Raw genomic sequence first — 20,638 nt, 5'->3', positions numbered from 1 at the left:
GCATTTGGTTGTTCCAACGGAGGCGAAGTTGGATTTCCCATGTTAGCATTTCCATGCAATGATGAAAGACGAAAGCAGTGGGCAGTCGCAGTCAACAGGGCTGGTATAAATCAAACAGGATCCTTGTGAAAACCATCCAAGTACTCTTATCTATGCGAAGTAAGTCGTTTTTGAAACTTCCTGGCAGATTAAAATTGTGTGCCTGACCGAGACTCAAACTCGGGACCTTTGCCTTTCGCGGGCAAGTGCTCTACCATCTGAGCTACCGAAGCACGACTCATGCCCGCTCCTCACAGCTTCATTTCTGCCAGTATCTCGTCCCCTACCTTCCAAACTTTACAGAAGCTCTCCTCCGAACCATGCAGAACTAGCATAGCCGGCACGGTAGCTCAGCGTGTTAGGTCAGAGGGTTAGCTGCCCTCTGCAATAAAAAACTTGAGTGAATGGATCAATAACGAACTTCAATGGGCGTCAGGGCACGCCCACCACGAACAATTGCAACGAACGATAACGAACAAAATGAGATTAAAAAAAAAGAAAAGAAAAAAAAGATGGTAGAGCACTTGCCCGCGAAAGGCAAAGGTCCCGAGTTCGAGTCTCGGTCGGGCACACAGTTTTAATCTGCCAGGAAGTTTCATATCAGCGCACACTCCGCTGCAGAGTGAAAATCTCATTCTGGTAAGTCGTTTTTGCTTTTTACTACGTATAAAACAACTTGCTATATACATAGTTAAATTTGAAAGCAGACATGTAAATTGGTCGTGTGAAAATTATTATAACATATTATTCTTATAAACAAAGGCATTTAACGAATGATTTCGCCATATTGTCTTGTGCTTTTGATTCAGTGAGTGTGTACTCCACTACTGGCCATTCAAAAGTCCCGCCCGCCGTTTGGCAGAAAAATGGCCGCCGTATTGTCCGGTTGGCCACTCTCTCCCTATACAGGTTCTCTAGCGCCGCCGTTCCGCGAGTCCGAGTCGCACGACAGGTGTCACTGCGGCCGCATCTGCATCTGAATGCGCCGGCCGCGCGCCAACCCGTGGCGGTGTATTCGCGCAATTTGCGGGGCGCCCGTTTCTGTACTGACGCCAGTTTTTGTGCGTCGCGCCGGTGCGACCGCAGCCGGTTCTCCGTTGCGAGCTCTCCGCCGTCGTCACGCGAACCCGATCGCGTTCACTGAGGGTTCTCCGAAACGCGATCGCGACCGCGCGGCGCCCATGCGGCACAATGGCGATCTGGCGGCTGAGACTGTCTTTTTTGTCCGAGGCGGGTAATTGTGGGCATAATGACGGTATTCGCGGACGTCTAGACGGCCGCCGTAAAGTGGGTCACCTATTCAAAAGTGAGTATCTGAAATTTACTCCGGTGAATCGATATATAGGGCAGCGGCTTTCGTCGCGTGCTGCTTTCCGAAAGCCGTAAATGACAGGAGTTTGTCCCGGTTCTTCGGAAATGTCTTTCTATACGTCGGCAGATAATTATACGCTAGTGGCTGTGGCCTTGGCTGTTCTCTAGATTCACGGTCGCAACGGGTATTCTAACGGAACCCCGTTTCTACAGTTATTCAGAATTTCAATGCCTGTTCGTGAAGGCGCCCTCGGTCCTCACAATGGGGCACGAGAAATGAAAAGCTTATTTTCTACGCAAAGGAAATAATCGTGCATAATTTTCTATTGCATCATCAAAATTTGTGGCAAATAATGCTGCACAATTAAGAAAATGTATTATTATAGAAAATTTTATGTCAGGGGACATTTTCCTAAATTTAGTATAAATGCCGTTTTGACAGATCTTGCGCAAAAGTAACACTGCACTGACTTCTAGTCAGTAATCAGAATTGTGGTACTTAGTCTAGACTGTTTCGATGCAGTTATTCAGGATAGTCTATCCTGTCCAAACCTCTCCATCTCTGCTTAATTAGTGCAACCAACATTCATCTGAACATGTTTATTGTTGTCAAGAAATCGGTTTCTTCCACAATTCACCCCCATCACCATTCCCGTTCTCCGCCCGCTCCAGCACTTTGCTGCACTTTCAAATTGGAGATTTGTTAACCTTTCGAGTCCTAACAAAACACTAAAAAATAATTTTAAAACTTTTTATAAAACTGACATTTATCTTCATAGGAAGCAGCGAATGTAACAAGAAATTGGCAAAAAGTAAACAATCTGTTGCTTTAAAGGGGTGGTTTCACTTTTGGAATCACGGGACATACAGTTTTGAGCCATCCATCATTTCGTGAGATATATTCGGTACTGAGAGCTATTTCGCATTTTTCCTCGATGCAGTCCCACATCTCAAAACTGCTTATTGCACTCATAATGCCTAAAACGAATTATGGTCCTAAATAACAAGCAAAATGGGACAGAAAACTTAATAAACTTATCTCAAAAGTACATACTGCTCCCACAGTACAAACTCAGATTTACGTTCCATTGAGTTTAGACATGTTTACTTTGAGTGCCGATGACATCTTCAACATGATGACTATAACAGAAATAATGTCACAGTCTTGTACTGTTGATCTATGCTAGCAATAATGCACTACATTTATATAACTACTCCTGTGTACCACTACATATTGCTGTCTTGCAATAACATTGGTAGTTTCATGTGAAACGGAGTGGAACATAAAAAAAAATATTAAAATAGTAGTGGTTTAAGACAGAAACCACAGATTTTCGCAGTTTTAAGGACTGAGAATGTGTCCAGCTAGTCGATCATTGTTTTTGCACTGTTATGCCACGAATTCCCCACCTCCCACCCAACCCCCTCCCCACCCCCGCAATTCGATTCAGGACCTCTTCATTAATTATACTACATTCCTATTTTATTTCCGGCATTATTCTGTGGCACGCTATTTCAAATGGTTACTATTTATTCTTGTCTGAACTGTTTATCGTCAACGTTTCACTGTCGTAAAAGGCGACACTTCAAACATATACGTTCAGACAATATTTCCTACATTTAAGTTTGTTATCGATGTCAGAAATTCTTTTCTTGTTATTGCAAGTCGGCAACAAATGCATTGCTAATATGGAAATAAAGTAACAACTGAAATCAACGTAGCAAATATAGCCAGCTACGTCGAAAGGATTTGTCTTCCTTCGCGCCGGCCGATGTGGTCGAGCGGTTCTAGGCGCTACAGTGTGGAACCGTGCGACCGCTACGGTCGCAGGTTCGAATACTGCCTCGGGCATGGATGTTTGTGATGTCCTTAGGTTAGTTAGGTTTAAGTAGTTTAAGTTCTTGGGGACTGATGACCTCAGAAGTTAAGTCCCATAGTGCTCAGAGCCATTTTTCTTCCTTCGCACACATGGAGTCCCTTTTTCACGACGTGACAGTTATTGTGCCGGAAGTCCATCAATGAGTTAAGAAAATTTTGTTTCTGTTCACTTTGGTTACTTGACCGTGCTAACTGACGTGAACCATTGTGTACAGTCTAAATGAATCGTAAAGGTAGGAACTGTAAAGCAAGAAGTCTCATGCTAATCAAATGTAACGCTCTTGTAATTGTGCTGTGTACAACACGATGATTTACATTGACCATCTGTGAGCGTGCTCCCTATGTGTAGAATGGGCAAAGCGCGAGATGTACATGAGTTTGACCGAGTGCTGATTATGATGGACCGGAGGCTCGGCACGAGCATTTTGCAAACTGCACGAGTTGTCGTGTGTTTGAGGAGTACTGTGGCGAGTGTCTTCAAAACGTGGCCAAACCAAGGTGAAACCACTCCAGATGTCGTGAGGTTGGGTGGCAACTCATAGTCACACATGTCGGACGTCGTAGGCTGGGTAGACTGGTAAAATAGGACAGGCGGTGAACTGTGGCAGAACTAACATCAGACTTTAATGCTAGGCAGAGTACTTCTAACGATGGCACTGAATGTTGGCGTAGTGTCAGAGCGATACATGGTGTGGTGAATCCCAATACCTTCTTCGTCATGCAGATGGGAGGGGGGGGGGGGGGGTGAATGCGTCGTCTTCCAGGGGAACAGATTCTTGATACCAGAACTGCGAGATGGAGACAAGCTGGCGGCGGCTCCATTATGCCCTGGAGAACATTCACGTGGACATCCATGGGCCACGTGGAGCTCGTACAAGGCACCACGACGAGCAAGGAGTATCGTACACTGGTTTCAGACCACGTACACCCCTTCTTGGTAATCATGTTTCCCGACGACAGTGGCATTTTTCAACAAGTCACAGGGCCAGGAATGTGATGGACTGGACAGGGCCATATCACAAGGCCAGGAATGTGATGGAGTGGTTCGAGGACCACAATACTGGTGCCCCCAGTTCGTCTGATCTGAACCCGATCGAACAGATCTGGGATGTGATCGAACGTGGCGCGAGAGCTCGTCGCACCCTTTCCCGAAATTTGAACCTTAGGAGTCTTGTGTGTGCAGCAGTCGTGCCAACTCCCTCTAGCGACTACCAAGACGTCACTGCTTCCAAGCCACGACATGTCGCCGAAGTTATCCGTGCCAAAGGTGGACATACCGGCTGTTAGGTAGCGACTGAGGTCAACTGACTCTTCTATACGTCTTCAACTTCAGCTGATAGTGCCGTCTCAGAGTAGTCAAATATTATACCGAAACCGGTCATTTAATAAAGTACTTTTACCTGATTTTATGTAGGTAATCATAATGCTCCTGCTGATCAGTGCAAGTTGACACTAGCCCATCTGGTTTGGCCGGGCTGCTTCGCCTGTGTATGTGCCACAACTCTGAGAGGAAAAGGGGCTTATCTATGGAGCGTGCCGGCTTGGAAGAGAGGAATATCGATGGTTGTGGAGAGAAAGAGAGGGAGAGAGGGATCGGACGCTGGGGAATGAACCTAGACATACGTGGAAAGCGATGCGGCAAGCGACTGCGCCGTTAAGGGCGAGTGAAAAGTCCTTGGACACCTTCATAAGTTGGAAGATTAAATGGAAAATTGAAATGTGATGAAAAGTTTGACGTGGGGCTGTAACTTTTGGAGTGAATGTCATTCATGGCCGCCATCTTGAAATCCGCCATTTTAGATTCAGGTCATTTTTTTTTAATGGGAAGGGGAGTGTACGACACATCAAATAACACTCGCTTGAGCTCTGGAATTGAGTGGTGTAATTTGTTTTTGTCTGTCTTGTACAGTTTAGAAGTTATTAATGTTCACAGTAACCTTGATACCGACTCATGTCTCACTTTGTTCCAGGTGATCCAAAATGGGTCTGACACGTGAACAGAAGATCTAAATCATCCTTACATCAGGGGAACGCAGCTACCGAACAATAGCAGCTGACTACAACAGACAGCACCCAAACAGAGAACCGGTATCGCACAGCACGTTGGCTAACGTGATCACCAAATTCCGGGAGACGGGCTCTGTTCACGATAGGGCACGTAGTGGGCGACCAAGGACTGCCACCAATGAGGAAACTGCAACTGCGGTTGTTGCGTCGTTTGTGAAAAGTCCTAAATGAAGTACCCATCGTGTGGCCCTAGCATTTGGAATATGCCAAACCTCCGTTGTCCGGATATTGCACACCAATAAGTGGCATCCTTAGAAGCTGCAGATGCAGCATCGACTTAACGAGGATGACCTGATCGCCGGTTCGAGTTCTTCCTGCGGGCTACTTAACAACACGAAGTGGGTCCTTCTTTTGCATACTGTTCAGCGACGAGGCTTATTTCACTTTGAACGGGGAGGTTAATCGACATAATTATCGATACTGGGAGTGACGCAAATCCGAACTGGGTTGTCCCAATTCGAGAACATATTCCAGCGAAGGTGACGGTGTGGTGTGGCATATGGGACACTCTCATCATTGGGCCATTTTTCATTTACAACACATAAACTGCACCACAGTCTCTGATGTTGCTGCAGGCCCTTGTGTTCCCTTCCACACTGAACACTGACGGCATTTTCCCATCTTATTTTCAGCACGATGGGGACACTCCACACTATGGCATTGGTGTCAGTGAATGGTTGGAGGAACTACTGCCAGGGAAGTGGATTGGTCGCCGTGGTCCCGTGCAGTGGCCGCCCAGATCCCCTGACTTAACGCCCCTTGACTTTTACATATGGGGACATCTTAAGCAGATAGTGTATGCTGAGAGCATCCGCGATTTGAGACACATCGAGGAACGCATACAACACGCCTGTGACCAAATTGCAGGAGACGCTCTCCTCCGTGTGCAGTCAGAGTGGTTGCGGTGACTACAGTTGTGCACTGCACGGGATGGACACCACGTAGAACTTGTGTTGTAGCAGTTGGTATGAAGGTAATTTCCCGACTTTGAACATTAATAACCTCTAAACTGCAGAACATAGACAAAAACAAATTACACCACTAAATTCCAGTGCTCAAGCGAGTGTTAGTTGATGTGTCATGCACCCTCCCCCCCCTTCCCATTAAAAAAAAAGACTTGAATCAAAAAGGGCGGATTTCAAGATGGCGGCCAGGAATGACAATCACTCCAAAAGTCGCGGTCCCACATCAAACCTATGTTCCCATCATCACATTTCAATTTTTCCTTTAATCTCCCAACTTATGAAGGTGTCCAAGGACTTTTGACTCGCCCTGTAATTGATGGATGCTACGCTAGTAAGAGCGGTTAGCTACAAGCACGGAGGAAGTAAGAGGTACTGTGAGTCAAAAGCAAACAGCGGTTCCTGTAACGTGTCTCAAGTGACCAGGTACGTGAAATGTTAAAACAGGTGCTGAGTTAACCGAAAGTTCGCAGAACTGATTTCAGTGACTTAACGTATTAACAAAGGAACAAAGCTCGACAATTTAAAGTTAAAATAAAGAAATTAGTTTATAACAGTTTACTTGGAAAATGAAACAAAAAACTGCATTTCATACAATATTTTTAGCTTTTGTATTGAATAACACATTTTTTAACCAAATACATTTTTTCTTATGGTCTTATATCCAAAACAGATTTTCACATGGCCCTTTTTCACCTCAGAAGCGAATAAAAAAGATCAAATAATAAAATTAATACTGCTCTCTTATCCGCGGGGTGAACAGACATAACAAATTTTTATGCTGCAAAAGCATGAGATACGTGCTAAAAGTAATCATATGTTTAAAGTTTGGCACAATACGTATAACCGCTGCTAAGTTACATTCTCCGAACATGAGTAGCGTTACTACCTTCTCCTAGTTTTTGTAAACTGACTCGCGCAAACCATCAGCTGAAGACAATTGACAGAATGACCGGCTTGCATTTTCTTTCTATTATCATTTGCTTACTGCCAACTCCAGCAAGAGGACAAGTTACACCACCCCAGTGACCTGGGCTGTTTGCGAATACACAAGCGTCAAAGTCGGTTTTGTGTTACGTTTTTAATGACGTCATGGTTACGTGACTGGTACACTGCGACGTGACTTGCAATAGGTCTGGAGATGAGGCATTGGATTGCCGGATAAAACACATAAAGCGCTATTTAAAACAGACCTACTGCTGTTCATATCTTCGTATCGAACAAAGTTACAAGAATTTGCAAACATGATGGTTAATGTTCCCCTAGTAGCTAAACATAAGTTTTTGGGTACATTTTTCAAATTTCTGCTTTCCAAAAAATTCTGTGGTTGGTCAAAATAAGTGAGACTTAGATTTGGTTGTATCCAATTTTTATATTACGTTTGTTGCAAATCTCAGTAATTCTTCACACTTTTGTATTTGAAATAAATGGTCGTAGCTCCGTCATAAGTTGCACTGAGAAGTATCTCTTTTTACGAGGGTAATTCTAAAAGTAAGGTCTCCAATTTTTTTATAAGTACAGAACTCTGTTTGTGTTGCACTTGGTCACCTGTTCTGAAGAGTGCTTCACGCGCTGTGTGTATAAATGCGATCGCCATGCTGAGGCGCTCAGTCTTGGCTTGGCAGCCGTTGAGAATGGAGCTCCCGTTGGATGTTACCGCCAAGTGCGAATTGCGAGCAGTTAGTCGGTTTTTGAAATCAAAGGACACTGCGCCGACTGAAACCAATCGCCAATTAACGGAAGTGTATGGTGAGTCGTGCATGGATGTCAAAAATGTTCGTAAGTGGTGTAGAGAGTTTGCAGCTGGTCGGACCGAAAATCACGACGAACAAAGGAGAAGGAGACCGTCAATTTCTGAGGAGACAGTGTAGAAGGTTGAGCAAAGCATGCGTGAAGATACGTGGATCACCCTGGATGATCTCTGCACGTTGGTTCCTGAGATTTCCCGAAGCACCGCTCACAGAATTTTAACGGAAACATTGAACTACAGGAAGGTGTACGCAAGATGGGTGCCACGCATGCTGACTGAGGGCCTCATGCTGCAACGAGTTGATGCTTCCCGCCCATTTCTTCACCGACTTGCACCCGAACAGGACAGCTTCCTGGACTCAATTGTCACGGGTGACGAAACCTGGGCATACCACATTACACCTGAGACCAAGCACCATCACACCAATGGCGGCATTCTTCTTCGCCAAAGCCGCGGAAATTCGAACAAACTCAGTCTTCCGGTAAAGTCATGACAATCGTTTTTTGGTATCGGAAAGGGGTATTGTTGGTTGACTTTATGCCCACTGGGACCACAATTAACGCTGATAGGTACTGTGAGACTCTGAAAAAACTCAAACGGACAATTCAGAACCGGAGAAGAGGAATGTTGAGCAAGGGCGTACATATTCTCCATGACAACGCTCGCCCACACATCGCTCGGCAAACCGTTGCTCCCCTGCGACAGTTTCAATGGATCATAGCCACCCACCCACCCTATACTCCTGACTTGGTGCCCAGTGACTGTTACCTGTTCCATAAGTTATAAGAACATTTGGCCGGAAAGCGATTCAGCTCCGACGATGAGGTGAAAGAAGAGGTTCATAACTTTCTGAACAACATGGCGGCAGGCTGGTATAACATGGGCATACAAAAACTGCCACAGCGTTAACAAAAATGAATCGACAGAAATGGTGATTATGTCGAAAAATAGCTAAATGTTCAAGCTGTAAACTGATGTAAACCACTGTAGAAATAAACAGATCTATATAATTATAAAAAAATAGGAGACCTTACTTTTGGGATTACCCTCGTATTTCTTGATGTTGACTAGTTTCAGTGACCTGCGTCCATTTTTAAACCATTCGTGTCGTGTGACAATGCAGGCAATAGACTATGTACGGAAACTGCCCTGCAGTGATGATCAAAGCAGCACTATGTCAGAATGATCAGCAGTAAATAGACAACATAGGACGGATATCAAAGAACCGGTGAGCAGAGACACCAGTGGTTAGTTATCACTGTTGTCTCCACACGGCAGTTCTCTGATGTCCGTCATACGTTGTCTATTTACTGCTGTTGAGTCGGCCATAGTGTCGCCTTGATCATAATAGGAGGGGAAGTTTTCGTACATAAGTTATCGCCTGTATTGTCGCACGATACGGATGGTTCAAAAATAGACGCAGGTGTGTGAAACTAGCACCAAGAAGAAATAAAAGAAGATAATTCTCAATTCTCTTACCACAGAGCTACAATCATTTATTTAAATTATAGAATAAGTTGCGGGTCTATATTTCATCTGCAACATGCTGAAAGTTCGTAAATTTCGTAAATACTTTTATATTTCTTTGATTTACTCTCAGTACAAATTCAAATGGCTCTAAGCACATTGGGACTTAGCATCTTAGGTCATCAGTCCCCTAGACTTAGAACAACGTAAACCTAACTAACCTAAGGAGATCACATACACCCATGCCCTAGGCAGGATTTGAACCTGCGACCGTAGCAGCCGTGTGGTTCCTGACTGAAACACCTAGAACCGCTCCTCCACAGCGGACGGCTACTCTCAATACATATTCTATACCCATTAACTTGAGATTCCTCTTTTTGACACAGGACATCAATGACATGATCGATTATCATTATCGATATACTTTCACTCTGTATTTTTATTCCAGTTGTTTACATTTTTATTCCTCACTGCTTCTTCGAAGCACAGTTTGCACAGTAGAGGACAAAGGCTGTATCCATGCCTGGCGATCAGGTGCGTTGCGACTTTCTGATCATTGGAAGAGCGGCTGTTCCCGTTGACTCTTTTAAGTTTTCTCCCGTATAAAATTGCTCCGAAAACAGTGTGTAACAGCTCATCTGCCGGCGTTTATCTCAGGTACGAGGGCAGACAGGATTCCCGTCGGGGCCGACCGTTCGCACCTCCTAGGGCTATGTTTATGCCGAGATGCGGCCTCGCACGAGAAACAAACTTTGCCGATTAAGTTATTTGTTCAGTGGCGGCGCCCTGTCATTACGGACACCCTTCAGTCCCTCCACCGACAGACAGATCACGGCTCTGTAGCGTCAGATACTGGCAGCTGTGGGGCAAAGATGGCCGCTGGTCTCTGCCGTTGGGGTACTGGCGTCTGGAGAAGATGTAGAATGCCGCCAGCTTTCGTAACACATTTACTGCAGCCCTGTCTGTCCGAGAAAAAGACACTACGCGCAAAAACTCTGGTGTTGACACAAATTCTGTAATAAGCTTTTGTGTTCTATTAATGGCATAAAACGACATGTACGCGGTGTCCCATTCCTCTCGACCACCCAAAACAACTTTATGTCCCGAACCAAAATCAGAAACGTCTCAAGCAAATGTTGTTTGGATATCAGGCGGACATCAACCAGCATGAGTTTCTTTTAACTTTGTTAAGAAGACAGGAACAGGAGTATGTTTTAAACAGCACCCTATAATTTTTACTTCCTAATCCACTTTCACTCCTCAGTACTTGAAGTTCTCCTTCAATGAAGGCTATATACGACAATTTCAGGAAGAAAAAATAACTGTTCTTTTCCTATGGTTATATTTATTCATATATTTTATTACATGTGATCAAGTTATAGAGTATGCATTATAGAACAGTATTTAGCTTATTTTACAATATTTTCGAAGTTGTTTTACGTAGCTTTCCCTGTAAGAAAGTTGCGTATCCTGTAAAGATACATTGTAAAATAACGTTGTGTATCAGAGAAATACTAATTTTCTTTTACGGTGGCAAAATAATGGAAAGTATTAACAGGACGTATTATCTGACTACTGAAATAGTGCAATGTTTTTCGATAAAAGTAATACACCGCTTTTTTATTCATCCGAAACAATACACGAATGCGAAAAGTTACGTATGTATTATATGAAGCCTCTCGGGTGAGCAAGCCACGTTTCCGCCACTTCCGACAGATAGCGTAGCTGCAGGACAGTTTCAAAAAGGCGTCTGTAGGCGATGTACGTTACAAGCAACGTGTCGGCTTTGAATATCTCACTGCAAGGAAAGAAACTGTGGAAAAAGTTCACAAACGCTTGCGCAAAGTCTGTGGAGTATCTGTTATCGACATAAATGCAGTTATTCGCTAGGCATGGAGGGTGAGGTCATCAGAAGGCGGTTCGGCGGAGCTCCACTATTTGCAGCAGTCAGGGAAACCATCCACGTCTGTCACACGTAACATGTTGCAGAGCACTGGCTACACCACCAGGTTTAAAATGGTTCAGATGGCTCTGAGCACTATGGGACTTAACTTCTGAGGTCATCAGTCCCCTAGACTTAGAACTACTTAAACCTAACTAACCTAAGGACATCACACACATCGATGGCCGAGGCATGATTCGAACCTGCGACGGTAGCAGTCGCACGGTCCCAGACTGTAGCGCCTAGAACCGCTCGGCTACCACGGCCTGCTCCAGCATCAGGACAAGGACTGATACCGACAGGGCATGCACAGACTTGTTTCGCCAGGAGGAAGGCCATAGAACTGGATGGAGATTACGTGCAAAAGTAATGTGTGTAGATAAAACACCATTCTTTCATTCTCATTATGATCAATACAGAATTTTTGAAGAAAAATATGCGGTGCATTACCTTCTGGGCAACCCTTGTGATTTATTTCCAAACTAAAAAATAACTAATTCTATACAGGGCAAGAAGCATCAACAACAACAAAATTAAGAACAGGAAAAAGAAATTGATCTCTCCAATTCGAAAGTAAGTTTACATAAATTTCAGGCACGTCTTTACCACTTGAAAAAATGTAGGATTTTCCACCATTACTCCTGCTTTTCTTGAAATTGTGCTTTCAGTTTGATGGATCTCATTTTCTTTCTGTGCTTTTATTTAACAATACCCTCTCTGGGGTGAAACTAACATTAGCAACATCCGCCATTTCCATTGATATACAACGGTCTTCCAGGATGGTCAACTTCACGACTACAAATAACTCAATTTGCAAACAGCGAAAAGTCATCTGTTGCTATGGTAGCACGTCTCACGTGATGTACCACTTTATTCCAGTGAACACTCAACTTGCCAAAAACGTGATATACAACTTTCTTTGAGGGAGGTCTTCACTTGTTCAAATACGTGTCACAATGTGCCATTCACGTAAACAAGAATTTGTTGAAAACGTGATCCAAAACTGACCTCGATTGTCCGGTACTAGCAAACAGTACAGGTATCTGAGATAATATAAATCACCGACATGCTGGAGTTGACTGTAAACAAAGGGAAACTCGAAGTTCAAAATGGTTCATATGGCTCTGAGCACTGTGAGACTTGACATATGCGGTCATCAGTCCCCTAGAACTTAGAAATACTTAAACCTAACTAACCTATGGACATCACACACATCCATGACCAAGGAAGGATTCGAACCTACGACCACAGCGGTCGCGCTGTTCCAGACTGAAGCGCCTAGAACCCCTCGGCCACACCGGCCGCTAAAGTCAAAGAAAATACCCTGCGATCATCCAATAAATCGTCTTCAGTTTAAGGTTTCTGTGAGCACTTAGTAGGCAAACGAAGAGAGAGAAAAATAATACTGATCTATGGAGAATGTAAGTTTCGCGTTTTCATTCGTTTACTGTGAACTCAAGCGACCGAGTTGGCCCTGCGTTCCTGCATTGCGTTCTGCTACTGGAAAGTCAAAGTCAGTTTTGTGTTGCCTTTTTAACAACGTCATGTTTAAGTGAATCGTTCTTGAACAAGTCTTGAGGAGAGAAAGCTTATTACTGAAAAAAATATAGGTTGATGTTAGAAGGGGACATATTGCTGTTCATATCTTCATAAGAGAGCGTTAATGCTGGTTAATGCCCTCCTGGTAGCTAAATAACATTTGCTTGTTTTTTTAAATTTTTTATTTATGTTTTTTTTTTTGTTTGCTTCTGTACGTAAAGTTATTTGGTATATTGAAGATAAATGGCACACACTGTATGTAACTTCTGTTGTTCCCATCTTTTGTTGAGGGTTGTCATTGTACTTATGTCGAATCGTACGTCAGTCAACGTTTATCAACGCAGAGGTTACTCCACCAAAATTATAAGAATGGGTTTCAATATCATCACTGCGGCAACAATCACTGAACGAAATACTCAGGCGTCATCCACGACACTTCTTCAATGGGACAACGCCTCCCGCCACTTTTGGCAGCTGAGTTCAGTTCAGATACTTGATGTAGGATGTAATGTGTATAGAAATTTTGGTTCTGTAGACTCTTTAGTTATCAAGTGTAATGGTAAGACTATCTACTGAGAAGAATGACTATTCTTTATTTCTATGTGTGATAAGAGACAAAAATAGACGCATTGACTTCAAAAATGGATCTGAGCACCATGGAACTTAACGTTTGAGGTCATCAGTCCCCTCTTAGAACTACTTAAACCTAACTAACCTAACGACATCACACACATCCATGTCCGAGGCAGGATTCGAACCTTCAGCCGTATCGGTCGCGCGGTTCCAGACTATAGCGCCTAGAACCGCTCGGTCACCCCGACCGGTACACGTTTACTTCAGTTTCATGCTAAGAATAATTGGAATTCCGTAAATAACCTCCCAGAACCGTCTTGTGAAATGTAATTAAGCTCGAACAGTCCGCTTTACACCATGTACTACCCGTCGGATAAACTGCTTTTAAACGCAAGATGCTGCTGCTTTAGTCCGCAGCTCGTGGTCGTGCGGTAGCGTTCTCGCTTCCCGCGCCTGGGTTCCCGGCTTCGATTCTCGGCGGGGTCAGTGATTTTCTCTGCCTCGTGATGACTGGGTGTTGTGTGATGTCCTTAGGTTAGTTAGGTTTAAGTAGTTCTAGGGGACTGATGACCATAGATGTTAAGTCTCGTAGTGCTCAGAGCCATTTTTGCTGCTGATTTGTCTGGGCAATAAGTTTCCTTTGATTAAAAGTATGTTCAAGATCTTACGGAATATAGGGCCATACAGCCTTGTTTTAGTGTGCCTAGGCCGCTCGTAATATGATTCGTTCTTAGAGAACGGAAGCTTTCGCACTTTGTTACAGTGCTTATATGTGTCCAATTTCTCTTATGATACGCGAACCTTTCCCGTGAATTCTGTATTCGTTTGTAACACAGTCGTTCAGACACTTAAAAAAACCATCCGGTCCTTTAACTAAGAGACTGTTCAGGTCTCGAACACATTTTTTGTAGGCAGTGTGCTATTTCCACTGCTGTTTTATTCAGTTCGTTTCATTCATTGCCACCAGCAATGCAGTTATCTTAGGCAGTCATCCTTAGGGGCCTGCAGAAATTACACAAAACCTGCCAAGTGTTCGGTTTAGTACTACAGTGACGACGCGGAAGTGAAGCAGCTTAGTAGAGTGAATCGTGTTTCCGTGCCACTGTGTCAAACAGACGAATAACGCACCGAGTCCCGTAAGGGTTCCTGCTTAACTTTCGAGAGGGACAAGAAACTATTGGTTCGACGAATGATTTCAATCCGAGGCGTGATGTAGGCATACATATCATAGCCTCTATTGTCCTCTGAAGCAGAGGCCATTAACTAGCGGCCAATCAAACTGTCAGCCAGGTTTGCTTTTTGTTCGACGTCAAAACCGCACAGGCGCCATGTCAACGCACCTGAAACTCATCACGGTAACGTATGTGCGCTTTCGTGTTTGCCTACTGCTGCTGGTGACAGGGTCAAGCTGAGTCATCGCGGAAGCCAGAAAAGAAAGGCGCTCGAGCGTATAGAAGGACAGACAAATTGATGGAGAGCAGAGACTGAGAGGGAGAAACAATGAATTAGAGAGAGAGAGAGAGAGATATTACAAAGGTGGGTAATGCAGCGTGCGACCTTCTTATGAAGTTCTGTTAGCTTTCTCAGAATTTTGCTGCACATTTTTAGTGGGTGAACAATAGCGGTCATAGTACAGGGTGGCACAAGATAGTTGGTAGAAATTATTTTTCCTTTGCGGTTTAATTGTATGTTGTAAATGATTTTCCTTGAGGTTTTATATTGCAACTCTAAAAATTCTGTAGCTCTCTCCCCGATCTTTCAGTCACATCTCAGAATGGAAGCACAAGCATATTATGGACGTAGCATCGTCATGAGACGCGCATTCTCCAGAAAGAACAGTACCGACCGGTAGACCACTTCTCATTGTCATTACAGTACAGAACTGAAGTGAAATTGTGATGACAAAATTTAAGAATCACCTGGTGCAGATTTTGTGTAATGTTTTCCCATTTTGTTTTTTAACGGGTCGGTGAATTGTTTTGAAATGACCAGATCCAACATGGTTCCAGGAAAGGGCCAGTTACGTCAACCAGTCTTAATTGTAACCCCGGAAAATGTTGAGCGAGTGCACACCTTACTGAGTGAGAAGCCCACCGCAACAACAGGACATGCAGCACAGCAACTCAGGATGTCGCGATAGTTTCTCCAGAGGACAATGAAAGAGATACTTTTTTCTTCACAAAATTCAACGGTGCCAAACTTTGCAACCTTTGAGGGACACGGGTGCGAAGCGGCGATATTTTCTTGGAAATGAATTGATTGAGATATTTGTAAATGGAACAGTCGACACGGATCTGATTTGGTTTGGTGATGAGGCACACTTCAATCTCCATGTGTACGCCAAGAAACAGAATTGGCACCACTGGGCACTGAGAATCCATACGTTAAAGCTGCTGTTCCAATGCATAGTGCATTACTCGGCCCAGTTGTAACTGACGGATAAATACAGACAGGTACTATAATGTGAATTTGTACATACTGCACAATACAGCCGAATGCTCCGAAACTATTGCTTTTTGAGTCGTGGAGCAAGACCACACCGTACTACGGTCATCTTAGATTTCTGTCAGAAGTTCAAAGATCAGTTCGTTGCCCTGGACGCCTTAGGGTACACTGGAGATGGTGTGCAGTGGCCCCCTTACTGTACCGATTTCAGCCCGTGTGGTTATGGCTAATGGAGTTCTCTGAAGCAAATCCACCATCAATGCATCTGCAACAGTTCAGGATGTTGGTACTGCGATTTGCAGATTATGCCGTGTGAAATAATTTTCTTCAGAAAGTCATCAGTGAATTCAGTTCAAGGTTCTAAAACTGTAAACGAACTTGATTGAAGAACATGCACAGGTATTGATAACATACCAGCAGAACTGCTACTGGTATCAAACAAAAGGGGAAAGCAAATACTATAGAAGCTCGTGAATCAAATTTATGAATCTAGAGCCTTTGTACCAGATATTGAAAACAATTAAATTATCAGACTTGCAACAAAAGAAAGAGAGGGTAGATGAAAAAAATTAGCGCGCAGCCATTTTATTTTCACATGCGCCAATAATACAATAGTCTAGATAAATGCAAGGGAAAAATGTAAATAGATGAGGAGAAGAGAGGAACTGTTTGGTTCAAGAAGTAGAGGCTACTTTTATACTGAGGCTAATAATAGTTTTACGAAAACAAAGACATTTGCATCCTGGTCGTTGGTTTAGAGAAGGAATTTGATAACGTGAACTGAAATAAAATGCTTTCTTGAAGGGACAACGGTTGAAGTAATGGTTTATAGTGACGTGCAACATGTTTGTTCAAATGGCTCTGAGTACTATGGGGCTCAACTGCTGTGGTCATCAGTCCCCTAGAACTTAGAACTACTTAAACTTAACTAACCGAAGGACATCACACACATCATGCCCGAGGCAGGGTTCGAAACTGCGACCGTAGCAGCCGCGTGATTCCGGACTGCAGCACCTAGAATCGCTCGATACAGTGGCCGGCTTTATTTATATAACTACTGTGGAAATATTAGCGCTTAGTGTCTTCTCTTAGATCTAACAAGGCATTCTTCATATCTTATGTCACATAGCTTTGGTACATATGTTTTTAAGAAGACTTACATTGATTTGTTGATAATGGTGAAAGTGAAAACTGAGTTGTGTTCTCAATTAAATAGATTTTGTTATTGTAGTGGTACCTATTGTTCGTACTTGAACTGTGTTCATAGACAGATTGGTAACATGAACTATGTGTTGTAGAAGATACTGGGGTCAATGAAAAGCAATTGTAAGCATTGTTAACAGGGAGCTAGTTATTACAGCGTGTCATGTAGTTCACACAAATATCAAAACTAAAAAAATAATGTTTCATATTCCGTCGACGAGGAGATAATTATAGACCAGCATGAACTGAACAAATACTGGGAAACGAATCGGTCGTTTACTTTTTTACTATCCATAATCTATTTAGGGAAACCACGAAGGATCTAAATCTGACTGTCCGTACAGGGATTTGATCATTGCGGCAGCGAATTCAGTGTCTTAACTACTGCGCCACCTGCATAGGAACGTACAAATTCGAAGTCCCGTTGGAGGCCCCGGAAAATGGAAAAAAGTCACCTGCGAAATAAAAGGATCAGTACATTTTAAAAACGATCGGTAGCTTAACACATGTTTATTCTTGTCTATAGTAAAAGAGAGGACGAATACGGAGCATCCATCTCCGTTATCAAGGCTGCTTGCGCAAGCTTCTGCGGTGGCGCTAGACTTGGTAGTAAGCTGGTTCGAATCCTAGCGGTGGAAAATTTTCACTTACTTTATTTGGCGGGCAAAGGCAGGAAAGGCGGTGGCGCAAAGGTCCTGATCATCAGCCTTTTCGCCAGTGTGTGTGTGTGTGTGTATTGAACCGGGCACCTAGAAACGACGGAGAGGCTTCTGTGTGTGTGTGTGTGTGTGTGTGTGTATTGAACCGAGCACCTAGAAACAACGGAGAGGCTTCGACCCCGCCGTAGCTCTCAGTGGTTCACAACCCCACAACAGGCTACAGCAGTCCACTCACCCCACCGCCGCCCCACACCGAACCCAAAGTTATGGTGCGGTTCGGCCCCCAGTGGGCCCCCCAGGGAACCTCTCATATCAGACGAGTGGAACACCAAATGTTTGCGTGGTAAAGTAATGATAGTGTACGCGTACGTGGAGACAGTGTTTGCGCAGCAATCGCCGACATAGTGTAACAGATGCGGAATAAGGGGGACCACCCCGCATTCGTCGAGGCAGATGGACAACCATCTTAAAAACCGTCCACAGGCTGACCGGCTGGCACACCGGACCTGGACACTAATCCACCGGCCGGCTTCGTGCCGGGACCGTCACGCCTTCCTTCTTGAGAAGTAGCACGTTGGACCGCGCGGCTAGCCTGGCTGTCTTAGTTCTGTGCACCTTATTTCGTCTTCCACGAATATCATGTTCTATTTCACTCTTATATCGATCCAAATTTTCCCGTTTAATTTTTCGCGTTTATTTCTTCGATAAAAGCACATTTACATTTACATTTCTTCTCTGTAATTCATATTACTAGATAATGCCAAAGTGCTTCGATATGCTTCCTTTTGTCTTTCATTAGTTTGCTGATATGGTCGTTTCAAACTGTTAATCCTAATGCTACAGCAGCTGCTTCCATTATAATTTCTTTAATAGTATTCGCTACCGCATTCATACTCGTAATGGATTCACTTGACTTTTATCGTTTAGTTCTTTCGATATAATGGTTTGATATCCGCCCCCGTTAGCTGAGTGCTCAGCGCGGAGTAATGCCACGCCAAGGGGCCCGGGTTCGATTCCTGGCTGGGGCAGAAGTTTTTCTCCGATCAGGGACTGGGTGTTGTGTTGTCCTCCTCATCCATTTATCCCAATCTGCGACGCGCAAGTCGCCAATGTGGCGTCAAATGCAGTAATTTCTTGCCCTCCGAGGCCAAACTTCCTAGCCGGCACGGTAGCTCAGCGTGTTCGGTCAGAGGGTTAGCAGCACTCTGTAATAAAAAAAAACTGAGTTAATCGATCAACAACGAACTTAAATGGATGTCTTACGACGTCCGCCCCGAGCAGATGCGACGAACGAAAGCGAACAGAATGAGATTTATTAAAAAAAAAAATCCCCGAAAAGGGGACTCCCACCCCATAATGTCGGATGCTCATTTCCATTTCAATGGTTTGATACTATATTTTTGGAGTTGGTTCACCTTATACTCGTAAGTTCTTACGTCCAGCTGGGTATTAATGTGTGGTTTGTTCCCCCCTTTGTTTTTTAAAAAAAGTTATGCTATTTCTTACTAAAAAGTGATGTGATAATAGATCCAAGCTGTTGTTGACCAGTGTGTCTTTTATTCTTACTTATGCCTTTTCATTTACAAGAATAGTCTTTACTGAAACTGTAACTCGAGCTGCCTGTGTAAACTTATGGATGTTACGATATTTTTGTTATGCAGTGTATTTTCATCCTCTGTACATACTATATTCTTAACAGGTCTCTTACCCACTCGTGCTTTTAAGTCTCCTACGATAAGAACGTAATCATTTTTATTTAGTTTTCGTGTAGTGTTCTGTAACGGGTCATAAAATTTATTAGTGTTTTGAATCCATCTTTCTTATACGAAGACGATATGAAAAGGAACCTTTCCTCAGCTTGAAGACGTAGAACTATAATTTTTTCATTCATAAGAGTGTGCGAATGTATTCTGTTTTTAATGCTTTCCGCACCGCCAGATGGAGACTCTAGCAGCAGCTCTGTACTCTTGTGATAGTCCGCAACAGATCATCATTGATTCTGAAGTTCTGTTAGTCCCTGTAATTGCTTTTTCGTTTCAGTGGTGGCAGTGATATCGAGTTTAGCTTTCCCTGGTTTTTGTTCTAGACCTCTTACATTCCATGTTGTTATTTTAAACGTTTCTGATATATAGAATATGATTTATCCTTAGTCTTTAAGTAATTTCGGTCATTGGTCGACATGTCATGATCAATTTTCTTTGGATTTTTAGCAATTCGAGCGTCCCCCGGCTGCGTCGCAAACGCTGCGCACTGTGAGGGCATTGGTGGGGCTGGCAATTTTAAGCCTCCATGCTACCGGATTTTATTTCAGACATGGGTTGCCTTCTCTGCTGCTTGAGATCTGACCTCTCGTTGTGCTAGTTTTCGTCGAACCTGGCTGTTTTATTACCCCAGCGCCAGCCATAACTGATGAAATTTTCTCCATCCTCCACCTGGTGACGCTTTCGGTGAGTGACGAGCCAACTCAACACGGGTTGCGCCAATGTCATGGACTAAATTGCAAGCCTTTACACAATTTCTCATGAAGTGATGGCATGTGACGTTCAGGACACTCAGGACGTTCAGCACGGTGACTTGCTTGGTGCTTTTCGAGAAGAATAAGCCATTTGCCGTCACAGAGGAGGAGACTGTATGCCGGCATCGCGTTTCACCCTCTCCTTCTCTTTTATCCATTGAAACACAAACCAAACACCACACTACACTAGCACTCGCCACAGTCATCCACACGACAAATACACACGTGACACTTTACAGCAGGTCGGAGGAAAGCAATTGTAAACCATCTCCCCCAGATACTTGCCT

Source organism: Schistocerca gregaria, chromosome 2 (assembly GCF_023897955.1).
Source record: "Schistocerca gregaria isolate iqSchGreg1 chromosome 2, iqSchGreg1.2, whole genome shotgun sequence".
In the NCBI taxonomy this organism is placed as follows: domain Eukaryota; kingdom Metazoa; phylum Arthropoda; class Insecta; order Orthoptera; family Acrididae; genus Schistocerca; species Schistocerca gregaria.
Note: the sequence above shows the minus strand (reverse complement) of the source record.